Source organism: Chlorocebus sabaeus, chromosome 20, assembly GCF_047675955.1.
Source record: "Chlorocebus sabaeus isolate Y175 chromosome 20, mChlSab1.0.hap1, whole genome shotgun sequence".
Taxonomy (NCBI): domain Eukaryota; kingdom Metazoa; phylum Chordata; class Mammalia; order Primates; family Cercopithecidae; genus Chlorocebus; species Chlorocebus sabaeus.
The window spans coordinates 128,010,865-128,037,129 of NC_132923.1; the positions used below are offsets into that span (position 1 = coordinate 128,010,865).

A 26,265-nucleotide genomic window follows, 5' to 3' on the forward strand; every position below is an offset into this window, starting at 1 on the left:
TGGTCTCGATCTCCTGACCTTGTGATCCTCCTGCCTTGGCCTCCCAAAGTGTTGGGATTACAGGCGTGAGACGCCGCGCCCGGACCAATTAGAGAAATCTTTAGCTACCCAGATCTGAAGTTAGTCCAGCACTATCCATCCTATATATGTTCAAGGATTAAAATATTTGGAGTTTCAAATGCTATGTTTACAGGGTTCATATTTCTATGAACATTTGGTCATTCTTAGCCAAACTGCGAGAACGAAAAGACAAATGAGCTCCGCATCTAGATGTCCCCTCCCTGCCCCTCCAGCCCTGAATTATTCTGTTATTTGATGACTTCCGCAGGCGGAGGTCATTCTTCACGTGATTCTTTTAACGAATGGGCTGTTTCGTGCGCATCTGTTTTCGCGTCATGAGACAGTGGAGCAAACGGCTCCAGCTGAGAGAAGTCTCCACCCTCGCACCAGTGGAGAGCATGCGGAAAGACAGCCTGCGAGCAGAGAAAGCAGCGGCCAGATTCCCGAGTCCGCACACAGTGGAGAGAGGAAAGCTCTAAGCAGCCGTTCCCCGGATGACCTTGCCTTCAGAGCAGTGGTTTGTAGCCATCTTCTGAGACATGGACTCCCTTTGAAACCCAATCAAGTTGGCCGGGCGCGGTGGCTCACGCTTGTAATCCCAGCACTTTGGGAGGCTGAGGCGGGCGGATCACAAGGTCAGGAGATCGAGACCACGGTGAAACCCCGTCTCTACTAAAAATACAAAAAATTAGCCTTGCGCGGTGGCGGGCGCCTGTAGTCCCAGCTACTCAGGAGGCTGAGGCAGGAGAATGGCGAGAACCCGGGAGGCGGAGCTTGCAGTGAGCCGAGATCGTGCCACTGCACTCCAGCCCGGGCGACTGAGCAAGATTCCATCTCAAAAAAAAGAAAAAGAAAGAAAAAAAAAAGTGCACCACTCAAGCCTGAACAACACAGTGAGACCCTGTGTGTTAAAAAAATTTTTTAAAGGCCAGGCGTGGTGGCTCACGCCAATAACCCCAGCACTTCGGGAGGCCAAGGCGGGTGGATCACCTGAGGTCAGGAGTTTGAGACTAACCTGGCCAACATGATGAAACCCTGTCTCTACTAAAAATACAAAACAATAGCTGGGAGTGGTGATGGGCGCCTTATAATCCCAGCTACTCGGGAGGCTGAGGCAAGAGAATCGCTTGAACCCAGGAGGCGGAGGCGGCAGTGAGCTGAGATCTTACCATTCCACTCCAGCCTGGGCAACAAGAGTGAAACTCCGTCTCAAAAAAAAAAAAAAAAAAAAAAAAAAAATTAAAATAGGCTGGGTGCAGTGGCTCACTCCCGTAATGCCAGCGCTTCGGCAGGCCGAGGCGGGCGGATCACGAGATCAGGAGATCGAGACCACGGTGAAACCTCGTCTCTATTAAAGATGCAAGAAATTAGCGGGCGTGGTGGCGGGCGCCCGTAGTCCCAGCTACTCCGGAGGCTGAGGAGGAGAATGGCGTGAACCCGGAAGGCGGAGCTTGCAGTGAGCCGAGATCGCAACACTGCACTCCAGCCTGGGCAACAGAGCGAGACTCCGTCTCAAAAAAAAATAAAAATAAAAATAAAAATAAAATAAACTGTGGACAACACTTTTTTTTTTTTTTTTTTTTTTTTTTTTTTTTTTTTGAGATGGAGTCTCGCTCTGTCACCCAGGCTGGAGTGCAGTGGCAAGATCAGGGCTCACTTCAGCCGTAAACCCCCGGGCTCAAGTGATCCTCTCACTTCTACCTCCCTAGTAGCTAGGATCACAGGCATGTACCACCACACATGACTAATTTAAAAATATATATATATATATTTTTTTTTTTTTTTTTGAGAGGTTTTGCTCTTGTCACCTAGGCTGTTGTGCAATGGCACGATATCAGTTCACTGCAACCTCTGCTTCCCAGGTTCAAGTGATTCTCCTGCCTCAGTCTCCCAAGTAGGTGGGACTACAGGCACCCACCACCATGCCTGGCTAATTTTGTATTTTTAGTAGAGATGGGGTTTCACCATGTTGGCCAGGCTGGTCTTGAACTCCTGACCTCAGGTAATCCACCCACCTTGGCCTCCCAAAGTGCTGGGATTACAGGCGTGAGCCACTTGTACCTGGCAAATTTTAAAAATTTTTTCATAGAGACTGAGTTTCACTATGTCGCCCAGGCTGGTCTCAAACTGCTGGCCTCAAGTGATTTTTCTGCCGTGGCCTCTAAAAATCTGGGATTACAGGCATGAGCCACTGCACCTGGCCACATCACATTCTTTAAATGACTTTTTAAAATAAAAAAATGCGGCTGGGCGCGGTGTTTTCCCAGCACTTTGGGAGGCCAAGGCAGACAGATCACGAGGTCAAGAGATTGAGACCATGATGGCCAACACGGTGAAACTCTGTCTCTACTTAAAATACAAAAATTGGGCCGGGCGCAGTGGCTCACTCCTGTAATCCCAGCACTTTGGGAGACCGAGGCAGGTGGATCACGAGGTCGGGAGATTGAGACCATCCTGGCTAACAAGGTGAAACCCCGTCTCTACTAAAAATACAAAAAAATAGCCGGGCGCAGTGGCGGGCGCCTGTAGTCCCCAGCTACTCGGAGGCTGAGGCAGGAGAATGGCGTGAACCCGAGAGGCGGAGCTTGCAGTGAGCCGAGATCGCGCCACTGCACTCCAGCCTGGTCGACAGAGCGAGACTCCGTCTCAAAAAAAAAAAAGAAAAAAAAGAAAAAAAAAAAAAAAATTGGCCGGGCGCAGTGGCTCAAGCCTGTAATCCCAGCACTTTGGGAGGCCGAGGTGGGTGGATCACGAGGTCAGGAGATCAAGACCATCCTGGCTAACACGGTGAAACCCCGTCTCTACTAACAATACAAAAAAATTAGCTGGGCATGGTGGCAGGCGCCTGTAGTCCCAGCTACTCGGGAGGCTGAGGCAAGAGAATGGTGTGAACCCGGGAGGCAGAGCTTGCAGTGAGCCGAGATCGCACCACTGCACTCCAGCCTGGGCAACAGAGCGAGAATTGGCCTCAAAAAAAAAATAAATAAATAAAATAAAATAAAATAAAATACAAAAATTAGCCGGGCATGATGGCATGTGCTTGTAGTCCCAGCTACTAGGAAGGCTGAGGCAGAGGAATCTCTTGAACCCGGGAGGTGGAGGTTGCAGTGAGCCAAGATCACTCCAGCCTGGTGACAGAGAAAGATTCTGTCTCAAAAAAAAAAAAAATGCAGTGCACAAGCCAATAAAAAAGACCTGTGCTTAATGATGTCACACGGTCTATAGCAGTGTCTAGTTGAGACTCACTAGTTGGTTTCATGTTAGTTACTTGCCCTGCTGTTCCCTAAACATTCATTCTGTGGCTCTGTGGCTTTGTGGCTCTGTGATTCTAGGAACCTCACAACCAAGTCAGGAAGCCAGGACTCCAATTAGGCCCCAACTGGAAGGACAACTTCCCATTGTTGAGCTTGATTTGGATTAATAGTTCTCAAGTGAGGTTTGGGGACCCTTTCTCAGGGTCTGTGAGGTCAAAACTAATTTCATAATACTAATATATTATCTGCCTTTTTCACTTATTTATTTATTTTTGAGACAGAGTCTCATTCTGTTGCCCAGGCTAGACTACAGTGGCACAATCTCGGCTCACTGCAACTTCTGTCTCCTGGGCTTCAAGTGATCCTCCCAACTCAGCCTCCCCAGTACTTAGGACTGCAGGCGTTTGCCACTAAGCTGGGCTAATTTGTGTATTTTTTGTAAAGACAGGGTCTTGCCATGTTGCCCAGGCTGGTCTTGAACTCCTGGGCTCAAGCAATCTGCCAACCTTGGCCTCCTAAAATGCTGGGATTACAGTCATGAGCCACTGCGCACAGCCTATTTATTTATTTTTTTAGAGACAGGTCTCACTCTGTAGCTCAGGCTGGAGTGCAGTGGCATGATCACAGCTTACTGCAGCCTCGACCTCTTGGGTTCAAGCAATCCTCCTGCCTCAGCCTCCTGAGTAGCTGGAATCACAGGGCCATACTACCATGCTAGGCCACAGCCATCTTTTTTGTTTTTTGAGACTCACTCTGTCACCCAGGCTGGAGTGCAGTGGCGCCATCTCGGCTCACTGCAAGCTCCGCCTCCTGGGTTCACGCCAGTCTCCTGCCTCAGCCTCCCGAGTAGCTGGGACTACAGGCGCCCACCACCACGCCCGGCTAATTTTTTGTATTTTTGTATTTTTTTTTTTTTTTTTGAGACAGAGTCTTGCTCTGTCACCCAGGCTGGAGTGCAGTGGCCGGATCTCAGCTCTGCAAGCTCCGCCTCCCGGGTTTTTATGCCATTCTCCTGCCTCAGCCTCCCGAGTAGCTGGAACTACAGGCATCCGCCCCTCGTCCAGCTAGTTTTTTGTATTTTTTAGTGAAGACGGGGTTTCACCGTGTTAGCCAGGATGGTCTCGATCTCCTGACCTCGTGATCCACCCGTCTCGGCCTCCCAAAGTGCTGGGATTACAGGCGTGAGCCCCCGGGCCCAGCCTGTTTAGTATGTTTTTATAATTCATATGAATGGTACCATTCCATAAATGTCTTTTTGTGTGTTAACTTTCTCCTTCAACATATATTTATTCCTTAGATTTTTTGTGTCACTTCATGTAAAATTATTTTATCTTCACTTAATCCTTTTCTAATGTTCCTCCTTTCTTCGTGCATTTCTGAGTTTCTGACCAATGTCATTTTTCATCTCTCTTAAAAACTTTTTTTAATTTTAATTTTTTATTTATTTTGTTTTTGGAGACAGAGTCTCACTCTGTCGCCCAGGCTGGAGTGAAGTGGCTCAATCTCGGCTCACTGCAACCTCCTCCTCTTGGGTTTAAGCAATTCTCCTGCCTCAGCCTCCTGAGTAGCTGGGACTACAGATGCACGCTGCCATGCCTGGCTAATTTTTTGTATTTTAGTAGAGACAGGGTTTCACCATGTTGCCCAGGCTGGTCTCTAACTCCTGAGCTCAGGCAACCTGCCCGCCTCAGCCTCCCAAAGCGCTAGGATTACTGACATGAGCCACTGCGCCTGGCCTTATTTTATTTTATTTTATTTTATTTTATTTTATTTTATTTTATTTTATTTTATTTTGAGACAGCATCTCACTCTGTCACCCAGGCTGATGTACAATGGTGCAATCTCATCTCACTGCAGCCTTGACCTCCCGAGCTCAGGTGATCCTCCCACCTCAGCCTCCTGGGTAGCTGGGATTACAGGTGTGCACCACCACATGCCGCCAATTTTTTGTTTTTTTGTTTTTTTGTTTTTTTTTGTTTTGTAGAGATGAGTTTTTGCCATGTTGCCCAGGCTGGTCTTGGACTCCTGGGCTCAAGCGGTCTGCCTGCCTCAATCTCCCAAAATGCTACGATTACAGGCATGAGCCACTGTGCCCAGGCAAAAAAGAAAAAAGAAAAAACTTTAGGGCAGGTGCAGTGGCTCACATCTTTAATCCCAGCACTTTGGGAGGGCGGGCAGATCACCAGAGGTCAGGAGTTCGAGATCAGTCTGGCCAACATGGTGAAGCCCTGTTTCTACTAAAAATACAAAAATAAGCCGGGTGTGGTGGTACGCGTGTACAGTCCCAGCTACTTGGGAGGCTGAGGCAAGAGAATCACTTGAACCGGAAGGTGGAGGTTGCAGTGAGTCGATATCATGCCATTGCACTCCAGCCTGGGCAACAGAGTGAGATTCTGCCTCAAAAAACAAAAACAGAAACAAACAAAAAAACTACTTTACACATTTTTTGCAAACCAGGTCTGCCGGCAAAAATTTCCTCAATTTTTTTTTTTTTTTTTTTTGAGGCAGGAGTCTTGGTCTGTCACCCAGGGTGGAGCGCAGTGGTGCAATCATGGCTTACTGCTGTCCTGACCTCCCTGGCTTGTGTGATCCTCCCACCTCAACCTCCAGAGTAGGTGGGACCACAGGCATGTGCCACCATGACTGGCTAAGTTTTGTAATTTTTTGTAGAGGCTGGGGTCTCACTGTGTTGTCCAGGCTGGTCTTGAACTCCTGGGCCCAAGGGGGCCTCCCTGCCTCAGCTTCCCAAAATGGTGGGATTATGGATGTGAATTTTCTCAATTTTTGTTTGTCTGATAAAGCTTTTTTCTTCTGTTTTCTTTCTTTCTTTCTTTTTTTCTGAGACAGAGTCTTGCTCTGTCTCCCCGGCTGGAGTGCAGTGGCCAGATCTCAGCTCACTGCAGCCTCCACTTCCCAGATTCAAGGGATCCTCCTGCCTCTGCCTCCCAAAGTGCTGCTGGGGGATTACAGACGTGAGCCACTGCACCTGGCCTTATCTAAACAAATCTAAACATTAAAAGGGTACAGTAAAAATATGGTATTTTCTGGGACGATCATCATATATGTGGTCTGTTGTTGACCAAAACGTCTTATGCAGTGTATGACTGTAGTTTCCTTTCAGGGCAGGTCTTATTAAGAACAGTGTTCTGGGTCAGGTGCTGTGGCTCACGCCCGTAATCCCCGCACTTTGGGAGGCCAAGGCAGGCAGATCACCTGAGGTCGGGAGTTCAAGACCAGCCTGACTGACATGGAGAAACCCCATCTCTACTAAAAATACAAAATTAGCCAGGCATGGTGGCGCATGCATGTAATCCCAGCTACTTGGGAGGCTGAGACAGGAGAATCGCTTGAACCCAGGAGGTTGCAGTGAGCCAAGATCACGCAATTACACTCCAGCCTGGGCAACAAGAGCAAAACCCTGTCTCAAAAAAAAAAAGAAAAAAAGAAAAAAAAATATCCCCCCAAAAATCAGAGTGTTCTGGGTGTATTCCAGAATGGCTGCTTTTCCTCTCCCCCTACTGGAAGTGTGAGGGGATGTTTTTTCAGATCTTCACTGTGAGAACCCGGTTGGGTTTCTGGAGATAAAACTCACAAAATGGCAAGAGCCCCTCTGGCAAAGAGGAGGCAGGAGCAGTGATTAATTGTATCAGATAAGAATTAGCCAGCTGGACTCAGTTTAGATGATCCCAATTTTGTTGGCAACATTCAAAGCATCATAATCAGAAGCCAATCAAACATATGCCTTCTTCTCTCCATCAGGCCGCATCGGGGTGTTGGCCTTGGCCACATCCACATCCTAGAGCTTCTTCACAGCCTGTGTGACTTGCTGTCGTTGGCTTTAACATCCACAGTGAACACAAGTGTGTTGTTGTCTTCCATCTTCTTCATGGCAGACACAGTGGGAACTTGATGATGACATAGTGGTCAAGCCTGGGAGAGAGGCAAAATGGGGTCACCCGGCCCAGGCTCAGTAGAAAGATGGACTCTCTTTTGGAGTCCAGCTGGCTCTCCTTTTTCTTTTCTTTTTTTCCTTTTTTTTTTTTTTTTTTTTTTGAGACAGAGTCTCTGTTGCCCAGGCTGGAGTGCAATGGCACAATCTCAGCTCACTGCAACCTCTACCTCCCAGGTTCAGTTGATTCTCGTACCTCAACCTCGTGAGTAGCTGGGATTATAGGCATGCGCCACCATGCCCAGCTAATTTTTGTGTTTTTAGTAGAGATGGGGTTTTTGCCATGTTGGGCAGGCTGGTCTTGAACTCCTGACCTCAAGTGATCCTCCTGCCTCGGCCTCCCAAAATGCTGGGATTATAGGTTTGAGTCACTGTCTCTTCTTTTTGACAGGAAAATTTTGGAGGAGAGATTGAGTTAGAGTGAGATTGGGGTGGATTTTACAGAGAATAGGAAACAAATTGGATACAGCAACTGTAGATAATTCTTTCAAAGGTGTTTTGCTGGAAAAGGGAGCAAAGAAATGGGGCAGTAGATAATATCTAAAGCGTAGTTAAGAGAAGCCTTATTATAGGGGAATAAAAAAACTTATGTATATTCTTTTTTTTTTTTTCAAGATGGGGTTTCACTGTTGTTGCTCAGGTTGGAGTGCAATGGCACAGTCTTGACTCATTGCAACCTCAGCCTCCCGGGTTCACGAGATTCTCTTGCTTCAGCCTCCCAAGTAGCTGGGATTTCAGGCATGTGCCACCATGTCTGGCTAATTTTTGTATTTTTAGTAGAAATGGGATTTCACCATATTGGTCACACTGGTCTTGAACTCCTGACCTCAGGTGATCTGCCCACCTCAGCCTCCCAAACTGCTGGGATTACAGGCATGAGCCACGGCGCCCGGCCTATCTTATGCACATTCTAATGGCAATGATCCAGCAGAGAGAAAAACAAAAACAACAATAGCAAAAAACCCTGATGTAGCAGAGAGAGGGGAGAATTTCTGAGTGATACCTATGAGTAATCAGAGGGGACTGGATCAAGTGCACAGGCAGAGGGCTGGGCTCTGGTAGCAGAGATACTTCGTCTATAATAGTAGGCAGGAGCCCAGAGGGTGGGGATTTAGAGACGATAGATAGGTGTGGGGAGGGGGAGATCACACAGCTTCTCTGCTGATTGTGTCAATATTCACAGTGAATCGAAAGAAAGCCATTAACTGGGAGTTAACTCACAGTGAACCGAAAGAAAGCCAGTGACTGGGGAAGGGAGGAGGTGTTGGAGGTTTGAGTAGAAAGGAGAGGTTATAAGATAACTGGTTGGGGCCGGGTGCGGTGGCTCAAGCCTGTAATCCCAGCACTTTGGGAGGCCGAGACGGGCGGATCACGAGGTCAAGAGATCGAGACCATCCTGGCTAACACGGTGAAACCCCGTCTCTACTAAAAAATACAAAAAACTAGCCGGGCGAGGTGGCGGGCGCCTGTAGTCCCAGCTACTCGGGAGGTTGAGGCAGGAGAATGGCGTAAAGCGGCGGGCGGAGCTTGCAGTGAGCTGAGATCCGGCCACTGCACTCCAGCCCGGGCGACAGAGCGAGACTCCGTCTCAAAAAAAAAAAAAAAAAGATAACTGGTTGGAAAATGAGGGGAGAAATTAACCTGGATAAGCATTGTATGATTGCCAAGGGGCATGAAGACTCCACATGAGGTTTGTGGTTGTGAATTTGAAAGTGAAACTCGTCAGTGTGATGCCAGCCTCATTTGGCGGGACAGGTGCAGGTGCCTACCAGGCAGCAAATTGGAATTATCACCAGGGTTGTGTTTTTGCCCAGGGAGTGTGAGGAAGTGAGAGGGGGAGGTTGCTAAAAGTGTACACACGGCAGAGAGGACTCTGACCATGGAATCTAAACAGGGACGAAGGGGAGGGAGGAGATCAAGTCATGGATGATATGATCTTAGACTGATTCAGGTTTGTCTTAGGAAGTCAAGAATCTACCTCTACGGGGAGAATTCTTCACACACACACAGATACAGACCATTATGTAGATATAATCTAGTCACAGGTTCTTGGGAAATATTTAACATTTAAAACAGTCCTGGCCAGGCACGGTGGCTCACGGCTGTAATCCCAGCAATTTGGGAGGCCCAGGCAGGTGGATCACTTGAGGTCAGGAGTTTGAGACCAGCCTGGCCAACGTGGTGAAACCCCATTTCCACTTAAAAAAAAAAAAAAGGTTAGCCAAGTGTGATGGTGTACGCCTGTCATCTCAGCTACTCCGGAGGCTCGAGTGGGAGAATCACTTGAACCCGGGAGGCGGAGGTTGCAGTAAGCTGAGATTGTGCCACTGCACTCCAGTCTGGGTGACAGAGGGAGACCCAGTCTCAAAAAACAAACAAACAAACAAAAAACACGTTTAAGATGGCAAATTTTATGTCATATGTGTCTTACCACAATGAACACACACACATACACATGCTGCTAAATTGTTGTGTAATGAAACTATGAAACTATCAAGAATTAAGACATGGGCCGGGCACGGTGGCTCAAGCCTGTAATCCCAGCACTTTGGGAGGCCGAGACGGGTGGATCACGAGGTCAGGAGATCGAGACCATCCTGGCTAACACGGTGAAAACCCGTCTCTACTAAAAAATACAAAAAACTAGCCGGGCAAGGTGGCAGACGCCTGTAGTCCCAGCTACTTGGGAGGCTGAGGCAGGAGAATGGCGTAATCCGGGAGGCGGAGCTTGCAGTGAGCTGAGATCCAGCCACTGCACTCCAGCCTGGGCGACACAGCGAGACTCCGTCTCAAAAAAAAAAAAAAAAAAGAATTAAGACATGGGCTGGGCAAGGTAGTTCACACTTGTAATCCCAGCACTTTGGGAGACTGAAGCAGGCGGATTGCTTGAGCTCAGGAGTTTGAGACCAGCTTGAGAAACTTGGAAAAACCCTATCTCTACAAAAAATACAAAAATAAGCCAGGCGTGGTGGTGTGCACCTGTGGTCCCAGCTACTCGGGAGGCTGAGAATTTAGACATGAGTGAGTAGGTTGAGCATCTTTTGTTTTTGCTGGACATACAAAATCTTCTCCTGTGGTTGCCTATTCTTACCCTTTGGCCAGTTTTCTATTGGGTTACTTGTCTTTTTTGCATAGATTTGTAAATTTTTTTTTTTCTGAGACAGACACTTGCTCTGTCATCCAGGCTGAGTGCAGTGGTGCCATCTCGGCTCACTGCAACCTTCGCCTCCTGGGTTCAAGCGATTCTCCTGCCTCAGCCTCCCGAGTAGCTGGGATTACAGGCGCATGCCATCTGTTTGGCTGATTTTGATATTTTTAGTAGAGATGGGGTTTCACCATCTTGGCAAGACTGGTCTTGAACTCCTGACTGCATGATACACCCGCCTTGGCCTCCTGAAGTGCTGGGATTACAGGCATGAGGCACCGTGCCTGGTCTGTAAACTTTCTTTATGTATTCTGATCACTAACCCTTTCATGGTTATGGAAATTACAATGATCTTATCCCAATCTGTGACTTTCACATATTATAACGTCATATGAAATCTTTAATATTACTTTAGCCAAAAGAGTCTTTGAACAGCTCGTGTTTTTTGGGTCTTGTTCAACAATGTCTCATATATTTTATTCTGAAATGTCTTTAGTTTTGCAATTCACACTTGAGTCTATGAGTCACGTTATTTGTTTTCTACATTGGGTTTGCAAGTGCATTTTCATTAGTATATTATCACAGGCTCCTGAAAAGAAGTTAAAAAAATTCTGTTAGATTTTATAAAACACAACTGGGCTAGGGTTAGTGTTAGTGTTTAGTTTTCTCTATCATAATATGTCACTCTGTGGATGTGTTAGGTTTTTTGTTTTTGAGACGGAGTCTCGCCCCCAGGCTGGAGTGCAGTGGCGCGATCTCGGCTCACTGCAAGCTCTGTCTCCCGGGTTCAGGCCATTCTCCTGCCTCAGCCTCCCGAGTAGGTGGGACTACAGGCGTGGCTACCAGGCCCAGCTAATTTTTTTTTTTTTTTTTTGTATTTTTAGTAGAAACAGGGTTTCACTGTGTTAGCCAGGATGGTCTCGATCTCCTGACCTCGTGATCCGCCCACCTCGGCCTCCCAAAGTGCTGGGATTACAGGCATGAGCCACCGCACCTGGCCTTGCTTTTGTTTCTTAAATTGAGACAGGGTCTTGCTCGGTCACCCCAGCTGGACTACAGTGGTGTAATCTTGGCTTACTGCAGCCTCCACCTCCCAGGCTCAAGCGATCCTCCCATTTCAACCTCCCTAGGACCACAGATGTATGCCACCATAACCAGCTAATTGTATTTTTTGTGGTGACGGGGTTTCACCATGTTGACCAGGCTGGACTTGAACTCCGGGGCTCAAGTGTTCTGCCTATCTTAGCCTCCCCAAGTGCTGGGATTACAGGTGTGAGCCACAGCACCCGGCTTATTTTATTTTTATTTATTTATTATCATTATTTTTTGAGACAGAATCTTACTGTGTCGTCCAGGCTGGAGTGCAGTGGTGCGATCTTCACTCACTGCAAGCTCTGCCTCCCAGGTTCAAGGGATTCTCCTGTCTCAGCCCCCCGAGTAGCTGGGACTACAGGCATCTGCCATCACGCCCAGCTAGTTTTTGTATTTTTAGTAGAGATGAGGTTTCACCATGTTGGCCAGGCAGGTCTTGAGCTCCTGACCTCAGGTAATCAGCCCTCCTCACCCTCCCAAAGTGTTGGGATTATAGGCGTGAGCCACTGTGCCTGGCTTTATTCTTAATTATAGAGACTGAAATTGATTTCCTTTATTTGTGGTAATCAACTTAAAAGTTTTTAACGTCCTGGAGAAAGTCATTTTGTCACCTCTCCCTGGCTCTCTAGCTCTGGGCTATTTCTTACACCCTAGGATGAAAATTAGAGTTACATAGGCCGGGCGCGGTGGCTCACGCCTGTAATCCCAGCACTTTGGGAGGCCAAGACGGGCAAATCACGAGGTCAGGAGATCGAGACCATCCTGGTCAACACGGGACTACAGGCACCTGCCACCACGCCTGGCTAGTTTTTTGTATTTTTAGTAGAGACTACAGGTGTACGTCCCCAGATCTGGGTAGCTTTTTGTATTTTTTGTAAAGACAGAGTCTCACTTTGTTGCCCAGGCTGGTCTCAAACTCCTGGGCTCAAAAGATCCTCTCACTTTGGCCTCCCAAAGTGCTGGGATTACAGGTGTGAGCCACCACACCCCAGTGCTCTTGTTAATCTTTTACTGTGCTTAATTTTTTTAATTGAAATTTTTTTTTTTTTTTTTTTTGAGATGGAGTGTCACTCTCTTGCCCAGGCTAGGAGTGCAGTGGCACAATCTCAGCTTACTGCAACCTCTACCTCCTGGGTTCAAGCAATTCTCTTGCCTCAGCCTCCTGAGTAGCTGGGATTACAGGGACGTGCTACCACGCCCAGCTAATTTTTGTATTTTTAGTAGAGACGGGGTTTCACCATGTTGGTCAGGCTGGTCTTGAACTCCTGACTTCATGATCCGCCCGCCTCGGCCTCCCAAAGTGTTGGGATTACAGGCGTGAGCCACTGTGCTCGGCCTACTGTGCTTAATTTATAAATTAAACTTTATCTTAGGTACGAATGCCTAGGAAAAATCATAATAGAAATAGTTTACTATCCAAGGTTTCAGGCATCCCTGGGGATCTGGAATGTATCCCCAGCTAAGGGGATACTCTGATATTTGTGTGACACATTAGGAGAGCTGTCACGCCCCTGGGCCTATCTGCAGACAAGCTGCACTACTGAGCCTTTTCGACAAGCAGCTCCCTGGGACAGCCTGGCTGTGCACTGACCAACGCCTGACAGCCTTCAGTGGCCAGGCCAGGGTGGGGCCTGAAAGCATGACCTGGGCCAATTAGGTTTCTCCCTCTTAGGAATTTTAACCAGGAAATACTGAAGTCATGAGGAGCTGGCAGAAGCGGCCCAAGCCGCTCAGTCATAAGCCACGGAACAACCGGAGAGGCTGTGAGGAGCCACATGCTAGCCGCAATTACGAGGGAGGTGCTCGTAGGAGAAGGCTCTGAAGTCAAGAAAAGCCACGCGGTGCAGGGTGAGGAGGCCGGTGGGTGGGAAGATGAGAACAGGGGGCCAGTGACATTAACGCTGGGGAGAGAGCTGCAGTCCCGACCTTCCCGTGGCCTCACTTCTGTCTCTTCTCTTCCTGAGGTCAGATTGCTCAGCTTTGCCTGGCTTCCACGTTGGAACCTCCTTATGCTAAATCCGTACTTCAGATGTTGAGCAAGTCTCCATTCTTCACCATAAAAAGGACAGAACTCAAATGCTCTTGCTTTTTTAATTAATAGACTTTTAATTTTCGAGATGGAGTTTTGCTCATCTTCTCCAGACTGGAGTGCAGTGTCGTGATCTTGGCTCACTGTAACCTCTACCTCCTGGGTTCAAGCAATTCTCCTGCCTCAGCCTCCCGAGTAGCTGGGATTACAGGCGCCTGCCATCACGTCCAGCTAATTTTTTGTATTTTTAGTAGAGATGGGGTTTTACCATGTTGGCCAGGCTGGTCTTGAACTCCTGACCTCAGGTGATCCACCTGCCTCGCTGGGATTACGGGTGTGTAATCCCTAAAGTGCCGGGATTACAGGTGTGAGCCACCACGCCCAACAGACTTCATTTTTTAGAGTGGTTTTAGGTTCACAGCAAAATTGAGCCCAAAGGACAGAGTTCCTATATACCCCTCACTCCCCGCTGCTGCCCATTATTAACATTTCCCATCAGTGTGGTCTCTTTGTGACGACTGATGAGTCAATGTTGATACACTCTTATTCACTAAAGTCCATGGTTTATTTTATTTAATTAATTAATTTATTTATTTTTGAGATGGAGTCTTGCTTTGTTGCCCAGGCTGGAGTGTAGTGGTGCAATCTTGGCTCACTGCAACCTCTGCCTCCCAGGCTCAAGCAGTTCTTCTGCCTCAGCCTCCCGGGTAGCTGGAATTACAGGCATGTGCCACCATACCAGGCTACTTTTTTGTATTTTTAGTAGAGATGGGGTTTCACCATGTTGGCCTGGCTGGTCTAGAACTCCTGACCTCAAGTGATCCTCCTGCCTTGGCCTCCCAAAGTGCTGGGATCCACTGCACCCAGCCTCTTTGTTTTTGGTGACAGAGTCTCCCTCTGTCGCCTAGACTGGAGTGCAGTGGCGCAGTCACACTCACTGCAGCCTTGAACTCCTGGGCTCAAACGATCCTCCTGCCTCAGCCTCCCAAAGTACTGGGATTATAGGCGTGAGCCACCACGCCTGGCCCATTCTGTGGGTTTTGACAAAGCATAGTAACATATATCCACCTATAAAGTATCATACAGAATAATAGTTTCAGTGCCCTAAAAATCTCCTGTGCTCCACCTAGCTATCCTTCCCTCTGTCAAAGCCCTCGCAACCACTAATCCGTTCACTGCCTTTCCCAGAATATGCCTTTCCTAGACATAGTTTTGCCTTTTCCAGAATGTCAGATAGTTGGACTCATATAGTATGTAGCCTTTTCACATTGGTTTCTTTCACATAGTAATATGCCTTTAATGTTCCTTCACATCTTTTCTTTATTTTTTAATTTTATTTTTAAAGATCATTACTATTTTTGTCTCACCATGTTGCTCAGGCTGGTCTCTAACTCCTGACCTCAGGTGATCCACCCGCCTTGGCCTCCCAAACCACTGGGATTACAGGTGTTGAGCCACTGTGCCCAGCCATAGCAGAATTTATTCTGGAAATTGGAGTAGTAGGAGACATTTGGCGTTGAAAGGAATGGGAATGTGGATAGTTTGAGATTAGGGTGCCTGGAAAAGTTGAACAAAGAGGAGGGAAGCACTAAAATGAGTGGTCAGTCATGTCTCATGTCGACACCGGAGCTTGGATGGCGGAGGGGAATTTTTCTGTTTTTTTCTGGGTTACAGAGTTTTCCCTCTTTCTTCTGTTTGTATAGATGCCTTGGATTGAAGAAGTGAGTTTTGGTGGCCAAAAGCAGCTGCCACATCAGTGTTACACAATTAAATTCTGGACCCCCTAAAGACAATTTTAGAATCTAAAGTATATTTTCTTTAGTGAGGAGATTTCTTCCGAGGGCCCTTTGTGATCAATGTTAGTCTTCTTTGTTTGGCATTTAGACAAACTAGGGTTTGTGGATAGTTCTCAACTCCCCATTATTATGCCCTTCTTATCCCTAGAAAATAACACCTTTCCTCCAAGGTAAACCTAGGTAATTTACGAGTAGATGTGGAGGAAAGGTTTATTTTGAAATGCAGCTTCCCCTAGGGTGGAATTCACTGGCTCTCTGGCTCACTCAGTTAACAGTGGACAGCTGTTTATAACAGGAAGTGTGGAATTGCCCAGTGTCTCAGTGAAATGGCAGGAAGACAGAGGGAGGAGGACTCCTAATTATCAAACTTGGAATTGGGCCAAGACAATGAAAATCAGTGTCTCCTCCCTTTAATTCTTTCACAAGCCCTAGGAAACTTTTAATAACCACAAGTGGTCAGGAGTCAGATGTTGGGTTTAGATCTCATCGAAAAGGCATCGTACTGCCCCAGACAACATGCTGTGGCACTGGCTAAGTGTGACTCAAAGGGAAGGGCATCCCTCCCCTGAATCCGACGGTGCTCAGTGAAGCAGGGTTTCTTGAGATCTGTCTGTAAGTGTATTGGTAATCAGACCCACTTCTACCTTGGTGGAAATAAAATTCAATAGGGTCTGGAGTTGAATTGGAAATCTTTTTTTTTTTTTTTTTTTTTGAGACGGACTTTTGCTCTTGTTGCCCAACCTGCAGTGCAGTGGCGCCATTGCAGCTCACTGCAGCCACCACCTCCTGGGTTCAAGTGATTCTCCTGCCTCAGCCTTCCGAGTAGCTGGGATTACAGGCATGCACCACCACGCCTGGCTAATTTTTGTATTTTTAGTAGAGACAGGGTTTCACCATGTTAGTCAGGCTGGTCTCAAACTCCTGACCTCAGGTGATCCGCCCACCTTGGCCTCCCAAAGTGCTGGGATTACAGGCGAGAGCCACTGTGCCAGCCAGAATTGGAAATCTTAATTGCTCATCCACAGTAAATCACAGCCAAACAAAGGAAAAAGGGTTTCTGATATTTGATCCTTTGTTTTGAAAAGCTGTTTCACCTCTCTCTGTATTTGCTCACACATGTGCTCTGAAATATCAACCATTTCTCCATTCCAATTCAGTGCAGAGACTTTCAAAGGCTACCAGAGGTTACTTACCTGGCCCGAGGGGAAAAAACTGGAGAGGGAGAAATTTTGATTTACAATAAATTATAAAGTGAAAACCCGCTGTGGGTAAATGCAAGGTGAGCTCGGAGAACTGGCAGTGGGGAAGAAAGAAGTGTTGCTGGAGGCTCAACCTGAAAAAGTGCAACGGGAGATATAGCTGAGGCTCGTTATTGGCTTGTATTTGCACTACATAAACTTGGAAGCCAATTTCGTAGAAAATGCCTAGAAACAAGCTTCAGTCTGTTACAAGGCTTGCTAAAGCACCCTGGTTCTGCTTAAGGCATTTTAGGGGAAAATAATTTACATGTTCTAAAGCTTGAGTACTTCTGGTGAATTATGAAGACTAGTTACCAGCCATATGTTCAAAGAACTTGAATGGTTTTTTTTAATTATAAGAATTATCCATGCTTGATATGAAAAGAAGAAAGTCAAACAGAACAGAGTCGAATGAAGTCAAATGTCAGCCTCCTGTTCCTTCCTCACTCCCTCTTCCACACTCAGTGGGCTCAATGTACACAGTTTCTTGGAGGATATGCTTCTACGCATTTTGGAAGCACATACACATTTGTCCTTTTAGAAATACAAATAGAATTATACTTTACATAATGATTGTATGAATTGCTTTTTTCATTTAACTAAATTATGGCTATCATTCTTTAGCAATTCAGATTTACCTCATTCTTTTTTATTTTATTATTTATTACTTTTTTTGAGACAGAGTCTTAACTCTATTGCCCAGGCTGGAGTGCAGTGGCTCGATCTCAGCTCACTGCAATCTCCGCCTCCTGGGCTCAAGTGATTCTCTTGCCTCAGCCTCCCGAGTAGCTGAAATTACAGGTGCCTGCCACCATGCCCAGCTAATTTTTGTATTTTTAGTAGAGGTGGGTTTTCGCCATGTTGGTCAGGCTGGTTTTGAACTCCCGATCTCAGGTGATCCACCCGCCTCGGCTTCCTAAAGTGCTGGGATTACAGGTGTGAGTCACCCCGCCCGGCCCCAGATGGATTTTTTTTTTTAAATCTTTTAAATTTTTTAGAGACAGGGTCTTGCTTTGTTGCCCAGGCTGTTCTGAAACTCCTGGCCTCAAGTCATCCTCCCTTTTGGCCTCCCAAAGTGCAGGGATTACAAACATAAACCACTGTGCCTGGCCTTGAATATTTTTAAATGTAAAAAAATGAAAGTAATAAGCCGGGAATGGTGGCAGGTGCCTGCAGTCCTAGCTACTGGAGAGGCTGAGGTGGGAGGACGACTTGAGCCCTCCTACAAGATCAGTCTAGCAACATACCAAGTCCTTGTCTCTAAAAAAAATTAAAATAAATGATTAAAAAAGTGAAATCACTAAACCACAATTTCTTAGGGTGAGTTTACTGGTGTTTATTATTATCCCCCTCAGCCTATGTACACATAATGTATATTCTTTTGTCTATGCCAAATTTTTATAATTTAAAAAAATGAAATAAAAGATATTAGAATAATACTAAAACTTTTTCAAATCATGGATTGAAGAAGCTCTTTCTAACATGGCAGGAAATCCAGACGCCATAAAGGAAAAAACACCAATAAATTTTACTGCATAAATATTTTACATCTCTATGAGGTATAAAAACACCATAGCAATGCAAGAAACAGGCAGACTGGCTGAGCGTGGTAGCTCACGCCTGTAATCCCAGCACTTTGGGAGGCCGAGAGGGGTGGATCACGAGGTCAGGAGGTCGAGACCATCCTGGCTAACACCCTGTTTCTACTAAAATATACACACACACACACAATTAGCCGGGTGTGGTGGCGGGCGCCTGTAGTCTCAGCTACTCGGGAGGTTGAGGCAGGAGAATGGCGTGAACCTGGGAGGCAGAGCTTGCAGTGAGCCGAGATCGTGCCACTGCATTCCAGCCTGGGCGACAGAGCAAGACTCCGTCTCAATAAAAAAAAAAAAAAAAAAAAAAAAAAAAAAAAAAAAAGAACCAGGCAGACTGGGGAGAAACATTTTCAACACGTATAAGCAAGGGCTAACTTCTTTTTGTTTTTTTCCTTTGAGACGGGGTCTCACTCTTGTCACCAGGTGGGAATGCAGTGGCATGCCTCAACCTCCCAGGCTCAAACCATCCTCCCACCTCGGCTTCCCAAGTAGCCTGGATTACAGGCATGTGCCATCACACTCAGATAATTTTGAAAATTTTTTGTAGAGATAGGGGTCTCACTATGTTGCCCAGAGTGGTCTCGAATTCCTGGACTCCAAAAAAAAAAAAAATAAAAAAATTAAAAAAATAAAAAAATCCACCTGTGATTTTGGGGGTGGGGTGTGTTAGGAGTAATATGAATCTAGGGGGTGTGTTGTTGTTGTTTTTTGTTTTCCCATATGGCTATCTTGTTGCCCCAATATCATTTATTAAATAATCCCCATTTCCATCTTATTTTTTTTTTTTGAAAAGGAGTCTCTCCCTGTCGCCCAGGCTGGAGTGCAGTGGCTGGATCTCAGCTCTGCAAGCTCCGCCTCACGGGTTTACGCCATTCTCCTGCCTCAGCCTCCCGAGTAGCTGGGACTACAGGTGCCTGCCACCTCGCCCGGCTAGTTTTTTGTATTTTTTAGTAGAGATGGGGTTTCACCATGTTAGCCAGGATGGTCTCGATCCCTTGACCTCGTGATCCGCCCGTCTCGGCCTCCCAAAGTGCTGGGATTACAGGCTTGAGCCACTGCGCCCGGCCTCCATCTTCTTTTAATACAGCTCTGATGTGATCTCTGTATGTTAACCTGTAGTAAGATACATAAAATAACTAACAAAAGTCCTTGATATTTTCAGATTCAAAAACTATTCAATAACTATTATTATTCAATTACTTTTATTTACTTAATTTCCACTTTAAAAATATTGCTGAAAAGAGAATAAAGAAACTTTAAAAAATTTAATATGGGAAAAAAATCCCAGTCGGTATTTTATGTCTTTAATCTTCAGTTATTTAACCTCCATAAGCCCCAGTTCCTTGACTTTTAAAATGGAGATAATAAGCCAGGCGCAGTGGCTCATGCCTGTAATCCCAGCACTTTGGGAGGCCGAGGCGGGAGGATCACCTGAGGTCTGGAGTTCGAGTCCAGTCTGACCAACACGGAGAAACCCCGTCTCTACTAAAAATACAAAATTAGCCGGGCATGGTGGCACATCCCTGTAATCCCAGCTGCTCGGGAGGCTGAGGCAGGAGAACCGCTTGAACCCGGAGGCGGAGGTTGCAGTGAGCCAAGATTGGGCCAGTGCACTCCAGCCTGGGCAACAAGAGGGAAACTCTGTCTCAAAAAAAAAAAAAAAAAAAAAAAAAAAAAAAAAAAAAAAAAAGAGATGATAATAACACACTTCATGGGGAGAAAAAGTGGGCTAAAGAATGTAACATGTTTCTTAGGGCACTGGGAACATAATAAGCTTTCAATCAGCAGTTTAATAGTGGTTCTTATTATGAAGATTATTTTACTACATTATCAGCTTCTCAGATCCTTGGAAGGAGGTCCATTACTCTTCGGCTTTATGGCTGGACCACAATTCTTGCATGGGACTGTTACAGTTAAATGGGTTTAGTTTGCTAATTTTGTGGTCTGATACCGTATATTATGCTTCGTAATTACGTGGCATTTCTAAACTTCCAAATTTACATTTTTATAGATAAATGAAAATGACAGCCAATCCCTAATACCACAGTAAATGTTATTTCCTAACGTGGAGAGCTTCTCTCCTTCCTGCTGGATGGCAGTGCATTGCCCATTTGTCTACCACAGAGCTGAATCTTTATTGGAAATAATGCTCCTGTAAGTTCAAGACCAGCCTGGGCAACATAATGAAACTCCATCTCTACTAAAATTACAAAAGTTAGTCGGGCGTGGTGGCACACGCCTGTAATCTCAGCTATTCAGGAGGCTGAGGCAGGAGAATCACTTGAACCGACGAGGTGGAGGTTGCAGTGAGCTGAGATCCTGCCACTGCACTCCAGCCTGGGCAACAGAGTGAAACTCTGTCTCAAAAAAAAAAAAAAAAAAGAAAAGAAAAAGAAAAAAAGAAAAAAAAAAAGAAGAATGCTTTTGTAGATAAGAGATTTTCATGGAAACTGAAGCCATCTAACTGATATACTTTATCCCTCATCATTTCCAAACAGTAAGTCAAATAGCTCTATCCATATGTAGAATGTTGGAAGCAGTTTATTGAATTTATTAGGTTTTAAAATTCAGTTCTCACATTATTAGATATATAAAGAGATATTAACTAGTTTCCCCATTTTATAACTCCAGCAAAGAGGATTTTTTCTTGCTGAAAGTTACTCAGAAAGGTGATGGCAAGGATCTATCGCTTTCTTTCTTTTTTTTTTAGATCTCTTGGGTCATGGTCCAATAGCATCTGTTAGTCCAAATTATTCTTTTTTTTGTTTTGTTTTTGTTTTTTGAGACGGAGTCTCGCTCTGCTGCCCAGGCTGGAGTACAGTGGCCGGATCTCAGCTCACTGCAAGCTCCGCCTCCCGGGTTACGCCATTCTCCTGCCTCAGCCTCCCGAGTAGCTGGGACTACAGGCGCCCGCCACCGCGCCCGGCTAATTTTTTGTATTTTTAGTAGAGACGGGGTTTCACCGTGATAGCCAGGATGGTCTTGATCTCCTGACCTCGTGATCCGCCCGTCTCGGCCTCCCAAAGTGCTGGGATTACAGGCTTGAGCCACCGCGCCCGGCCAGTCCAAATTATTCTTTAAAGAATAATTGAATGTGGGAATTATAATCTGAATAGATACTCCAAGGATAAAATTATCACTTCATTTGAAATAGATGAGTGAATTATTTTGTGCTACGTTTTCTACCCCTTATTATTATTATTATTTTTTTTTGAGACGGAGTCTCACTCTGTCGCCCAGGCTGGAGTGCAGTGGCCGGATCTCAGCTCACTGCAAGCTCCGCCTCCCGGGTTTACGCCATTCTCCTGCCTCAGCCTCCCGAGTAGCTGGGACTACAGGCGCCCGCCACCTCGCCCGGCTAGTTTTTTGTATTTTTTAGGGGAGACGGGGTTTCACCGTGTTAGCCAGGATGGTCTCCATCTGCTGACCTCATGATCCGCCCGTCTCGGCCTCCCAAAGTGCTGGGATTACAGGCTTGAGCCACCGCGCCCGGCCTCTACCCCTTATTTTATTTTATACAGACCTTAACCCCTTTGGGAAGAGTGTATGGTATAAGGACACCAATAAGCATTTACAGAGTATTACCAAACCAACATTAGGTTGATGATTCACCCTGGATTCGTGCCAGGCTCTGTGACAGAACTCAATAAACATGATGTGCATTTCAAAAATTGCTAATCATAATTGAAATTTCCAAACCCCTCAATCCCATAAATTACATTAACTAGAATATGATCATTTGGCCTGCCCCTACTCCCTTTACAGCATGATAGACCCTGTGATTATCAGGCTTTCGGGAGGTGGGACACAATATTTTATTCTTCAAAGAAAAAGAGGTGATGTTTGGTCTTTTCTCTTTTTAGATTTTTTTTCACACTTACCCTATAGAGTTGTACACTGCTCTTTCTAAAATCCCTTCTGTACCTGTACAGTCTCTCCTTTATGCCTTCATGACACTTTTTATTCTTTTCAAATAAGCAGTGCGACTTATCACTTTTTTCTTTCTTAATTCATCTTTTGTCATGTACACTATTTGAAAAATATTATGAGCTGCTCATCAGAATTTCGAAAGAGTCCCTGTGCGAATCGTTTACACCCACTCTGTAGCCCGCAGGAACATGGATCCGCTTCCTAATGACTGAAAAGGCCAATTAAGACCCGGGTAACAGCAGGAGCAACCGGACTCCCGCCCACCCCAACCGGGACCTGCCCGCCCAGCTAGCCCGGCCCCGCCCGGGGGGGCGCGAGGGGCGGTCCGCGGCGGAGGAGGGCCGGCCTCGCACTCTCACAAAGACGCGCCCCCGGCGGGAGCCCAGCCCACCGCCCCGGGCCGCCGCCTGCAGCGCGCGCCCTGCAGCCCCCGGCCGCGGCGTTGTCAAGGCTTGGCCTCTCCCATCCTTCATCTCTGCTCATTTTATTAAAAAGATTAAAAAAAAAAAAAAAAAAAAAAAAGGAAAAGAGATCCCGCCTTCTCCGCCCGCCCTCCGCCTTCCATTGGCCGGGCCTACGGACGCGTCACGCCGCGCTGCGCCAATGGGGAGGTGCGATACTGCGAGGTGGGCCGGGCCCGAGCGGGGAGTGGGCGGCGGGTCGGTGCAGCAGCTCCGCCGCGGCTCCGCCACCATCGCGGAGGTGCCGCTGCTCCCACAGACGCTCGCGAGCTAACCCTCCGCGCTCCAGAGCCTCCTCAGCCTCCCGAACACCTCGAGACGCTCGCCCCGCTGGGCCTCGGTCCCCGCCTCCTCCCCCCTCCTCTTCCCCTCTCTCGCTCCCCACATTGTCTCTGCCTCATTTTCTCTCCTAGTTGAGGATTAAAAAAAAAATCACCATCATCCTCAGGGAGCCCCCCTCGCCCTCGGAAAACAAAACCAGACATGATCCTGGGCTCCCGCTTCTGAAAGATCTGTCCGACCGAGGAGGAGGGAACCTAGGTTCAAGTCGCAAGAAAGGTCACGGCAGGGAAGCCCCCTCAGCCCCTCCGCGTCGCCTCCCCGCGGGCCGCCCCTCTCGGCCCTGCGCCCCGCGGCCCCGCAGCCTCCGCGCGGCCTCCCGCCCCGTCCCCACCACTTTCCCCGGAGCTGGGCCGCGAACACCTCTCTATTGATGGTGTAGCGCTTTAGGGGAAGGTAAGTCTCCAACTTGCCCGCGCCGGGTCGTGTGCTTTCTTTTTTGGTCCCTCGTCCTGGTGGTCAGAGAGGGTCGGCCGTGAAAGCAGTCCTTCGCCCGGGGGGAGGCAGAAAGAAAAGGCTGGGGTCGAAGCCGAAGTCGAGGGGAGCCGGACGAGGGCAGGGCACTTCTTTGGTCATGTCCGGGCCAGGTGACCGTTACTGCGTGCCTTCTGAACCATGCTCTCTCTTGGCCTCTTATTCATGCTCTTGTTGTACTTGTTTGAGGTTAAACTATTTCATGTGACTAAATTATTGGCTGAAACTGGAAGAGAAGGAAGTCAAGGACTGGAACTGTGAATTTCTTGAATGTTTGTGGATTTCGGGGTGCTGGGGGGAGGACTTTATTATTAAAGTATCATTTTCTCATTAGGGGGTAGATTTCCTCTTTGTGCTCCCAATCTCTAGTTCTCAGCTGTATGTGATTAGAGAATTAGGAAACCCAAAGTCACTTGCAGCAGAATGGAATTCTTACTATCTTGTTTTAGTTCTGCTCTCTGAAGGAGGGTGGCTTCTATTTATCATTAATTTTTAAGGTGATGGAAGGATTCGTAGTTTTACATAGGATAATGTATGTATGTGTGTCTGTTGGAAAGGGGGAAAAGTATTGCAGGCTTCCTTTGAAACTGGTTGCTTGAGAAGTTGTTGAAAGGAAAACAAAATGATTCATTGTTGAATTGTCATTTTCCTCTGTCTCTTTTCCAAGGTTTGCTTACAATTTTTCTGGATTACAGACTTCAAACATTGATTTCAGCAAAATGTGTCCTTGAGAAATTGGGTGCTTTAAATGTTTCAGTATGTGTTGCTATTTTAAGGTACATTTAGAAAGTAGTTTTGTATGAATCCTGAAATAGCCTTCTTCAAAGCAATTTTTTAAACGCAAAAAAAGCTAACTAGTAAGAGGACGAACTTGGTGAATTAGAAAACAGACATTTTAATATAGCATGAATTGATGCACCGAAGATTTGAGACAGTTTTCATAATTGCTTTCCATTTAAAGAGGGACCTTTTTGTCTAGTGTACACTGGTCTCTTTAGTCTCAGTCTGTTGGGGGAGGGGAGAGAAGCTGGATCTATACTATAATAAAATCATCTTTGGGTTGATATTTTGTTCCATGGATTTGCTTGTTGAGTTAATACTACTGTAAATTATCAACCAGTTTTGATTTTGATGGCCTGGGATGGGTGGAAAACTGGCTTGCAGCTCTCCCTGTTGTTGTTGAGGTCGAAGGGAAAAGAGGCAGAGGCAGACAGACACACACATACACGCACACACACACATACACACACAATACCAAGCTGAGGGCTCATTGTTCTTCCATACACACGTTCATTCTCTCTCTCCCATATTTGGGACTAGGTTTGCACAGACAAACACAGCTCTTTTTGGGAGAGAAGAGAGAAGATGGGGGAAGGGAGGGTGCTTTTCTGTTTCAGCTTTCTTCCACCCATCTCATGCCTGGCCTTTTTTGCAACCTTGTGAGGCAGAAGAGTGCATTGGAAACTGAAGGACACCCAAAAACATGTTCAGAGACTCCTCTTCTCTCTGCCTCCCTTTCTTCCCTTTGCAGCCCTGGTTTCTGCTGCTCTTTTTTGTGTATGTAAAGATAAAATCCCTCTTTATATGTTGTGGCCTTATGTTCAGCTCTCATTGCTTTCGTATTTCTCATTGACCCTGATTTTGTTGGGGACAGTGATTTGTTCACTTGACTCTTAGTAGTGAATGTGAGCAGAGTCTTTCTAGGTAGAAATAGATTTTATTGGTTAATATTATAAAGATTGTGTTGAGGTTAATATTTAGCAAGATGATGTTTGCATGTTTTTAGTGGTGTGGTGTGTCAGGTTTCCTGGCAATTGAGCTGTCAATGTTGTTTTTGTAAATAAGGGTTATAAGAAAAGATCTGGCTTTCTGTTTAGGGGGCTCCTTTGAATACTGGACAGGGAATAGGCTAGTCCACCTGCGGTAAACCCAGCTGTGGCCCAAGGATGGAGGTTGGTGTGAATACATGTGGGTTGCAGAATAGCACCTTCTACTGGTTAATTGCTTGGAAAGACCCAGACGAAGAGGATGGGGGAGGGGATTAACGGCTGAGGCTTAATGATTTTCTTTTAAGCACAGTTGTTGTGCCTTTCTGCAAATGCCACTTCCCCGAGCTGCTAATACAGATGTCCTTTGACAGGCACGGTTGCATTGAGGCATTATTATGTTATTGGTTGTGCCTCGACATTAATTTGTTCTGTTACCAGAAGTATTTACACTTTGTGACTTCCCAGGACTCCTTTGAATTGATACCTTCTCATCTTTTATGAGACAATTTTTCTTGAAATATTACACAAGGGGGTTTATTTCTGTTCCCAGTATTGGAAACCATATACACCAGCAGTCTTTTAAAAAAGTTTTTAGTATCATTAATAAAAAATCAAACCTACTCTATGGAAAGTAAAGTTGTAGCACTGGACAGAGGTTTTTCTCGAGATTTAACCCAGGTAGAGGGGTGGAGGAGGAGTTGAGGGAGGGAAATCTCACTAAAATCGGCAATTTTGCAAATGTAGTAGCCTTGCATTGCAGTAGTGTTGTTTTCAGTAGTCTTATAAAGTCTGATAGGGTGACTTATTGTATGGATTAGATAAAAAAAAAATAAAATTTGGAAGCCAGAGAAAATGTGAAATGAGGGTGTACACGGATTAACATACAAGAAGGTCGAATTGCTACCCAAAGGCTTGTAAACTAAGGTACAGTTTCAGAGATAATCTGCTTAATAAATGTCTCAAAAGGATTTTTATTTTCACAAATCCTAACCCATCTCAGTTGTTCTAATGTAATGAACTATTAGAGAGTTTTGCAGTGGTAAAGGGGACTGGGTGTGTAGGATAAACATCTGTTCCAGACTGATTGCTTCTAGAAATATGACTTCCGATTCACTTTACTTTCAGAACTTC

The 26,265-nt window shown here is 46.2% G+C and overlaps 1 protein-coding gene and 1 long non-coding RNA gene across 4 annotated transcripts in view; both read left to right on the forward strand.

Moving 5' to 3' along the window:
- The first annotated feature begins 387 nt into the window (after positions 1–387).
- On the forward strand, positions 388–22,370 carry LOC140709300 (uncharacterized). Its single transcript, XR_012089793.1, has 3 exons — positions 388–577; positions 13,173–13,348; positions 22,269–22,370. It is a non-coding gene; the product is annotated as an uncharacterized lncRNA (long non-coding RNA).
- Positions 22,371–22,742: 372 nt separating this feature from the next.
- Positions 22,743–26,265, forward strand: part of RERE (arginine-glutamic acid dipeptide repeats) — a 463,614-nt gene continuing 460,091 nt past the window's right edge. For all 3 annotated transcript variants that reach the window (XM_007980666.3, XM_007980665.3, XM_037985385.2), the window contains exon 1: positions 22,743–23,287. The gene's annotated coding sequence lies outside the window, so the exon portion shown is untranslated. The remainder of the gene's footprint in view (positions 23,288–26,265) is intronic.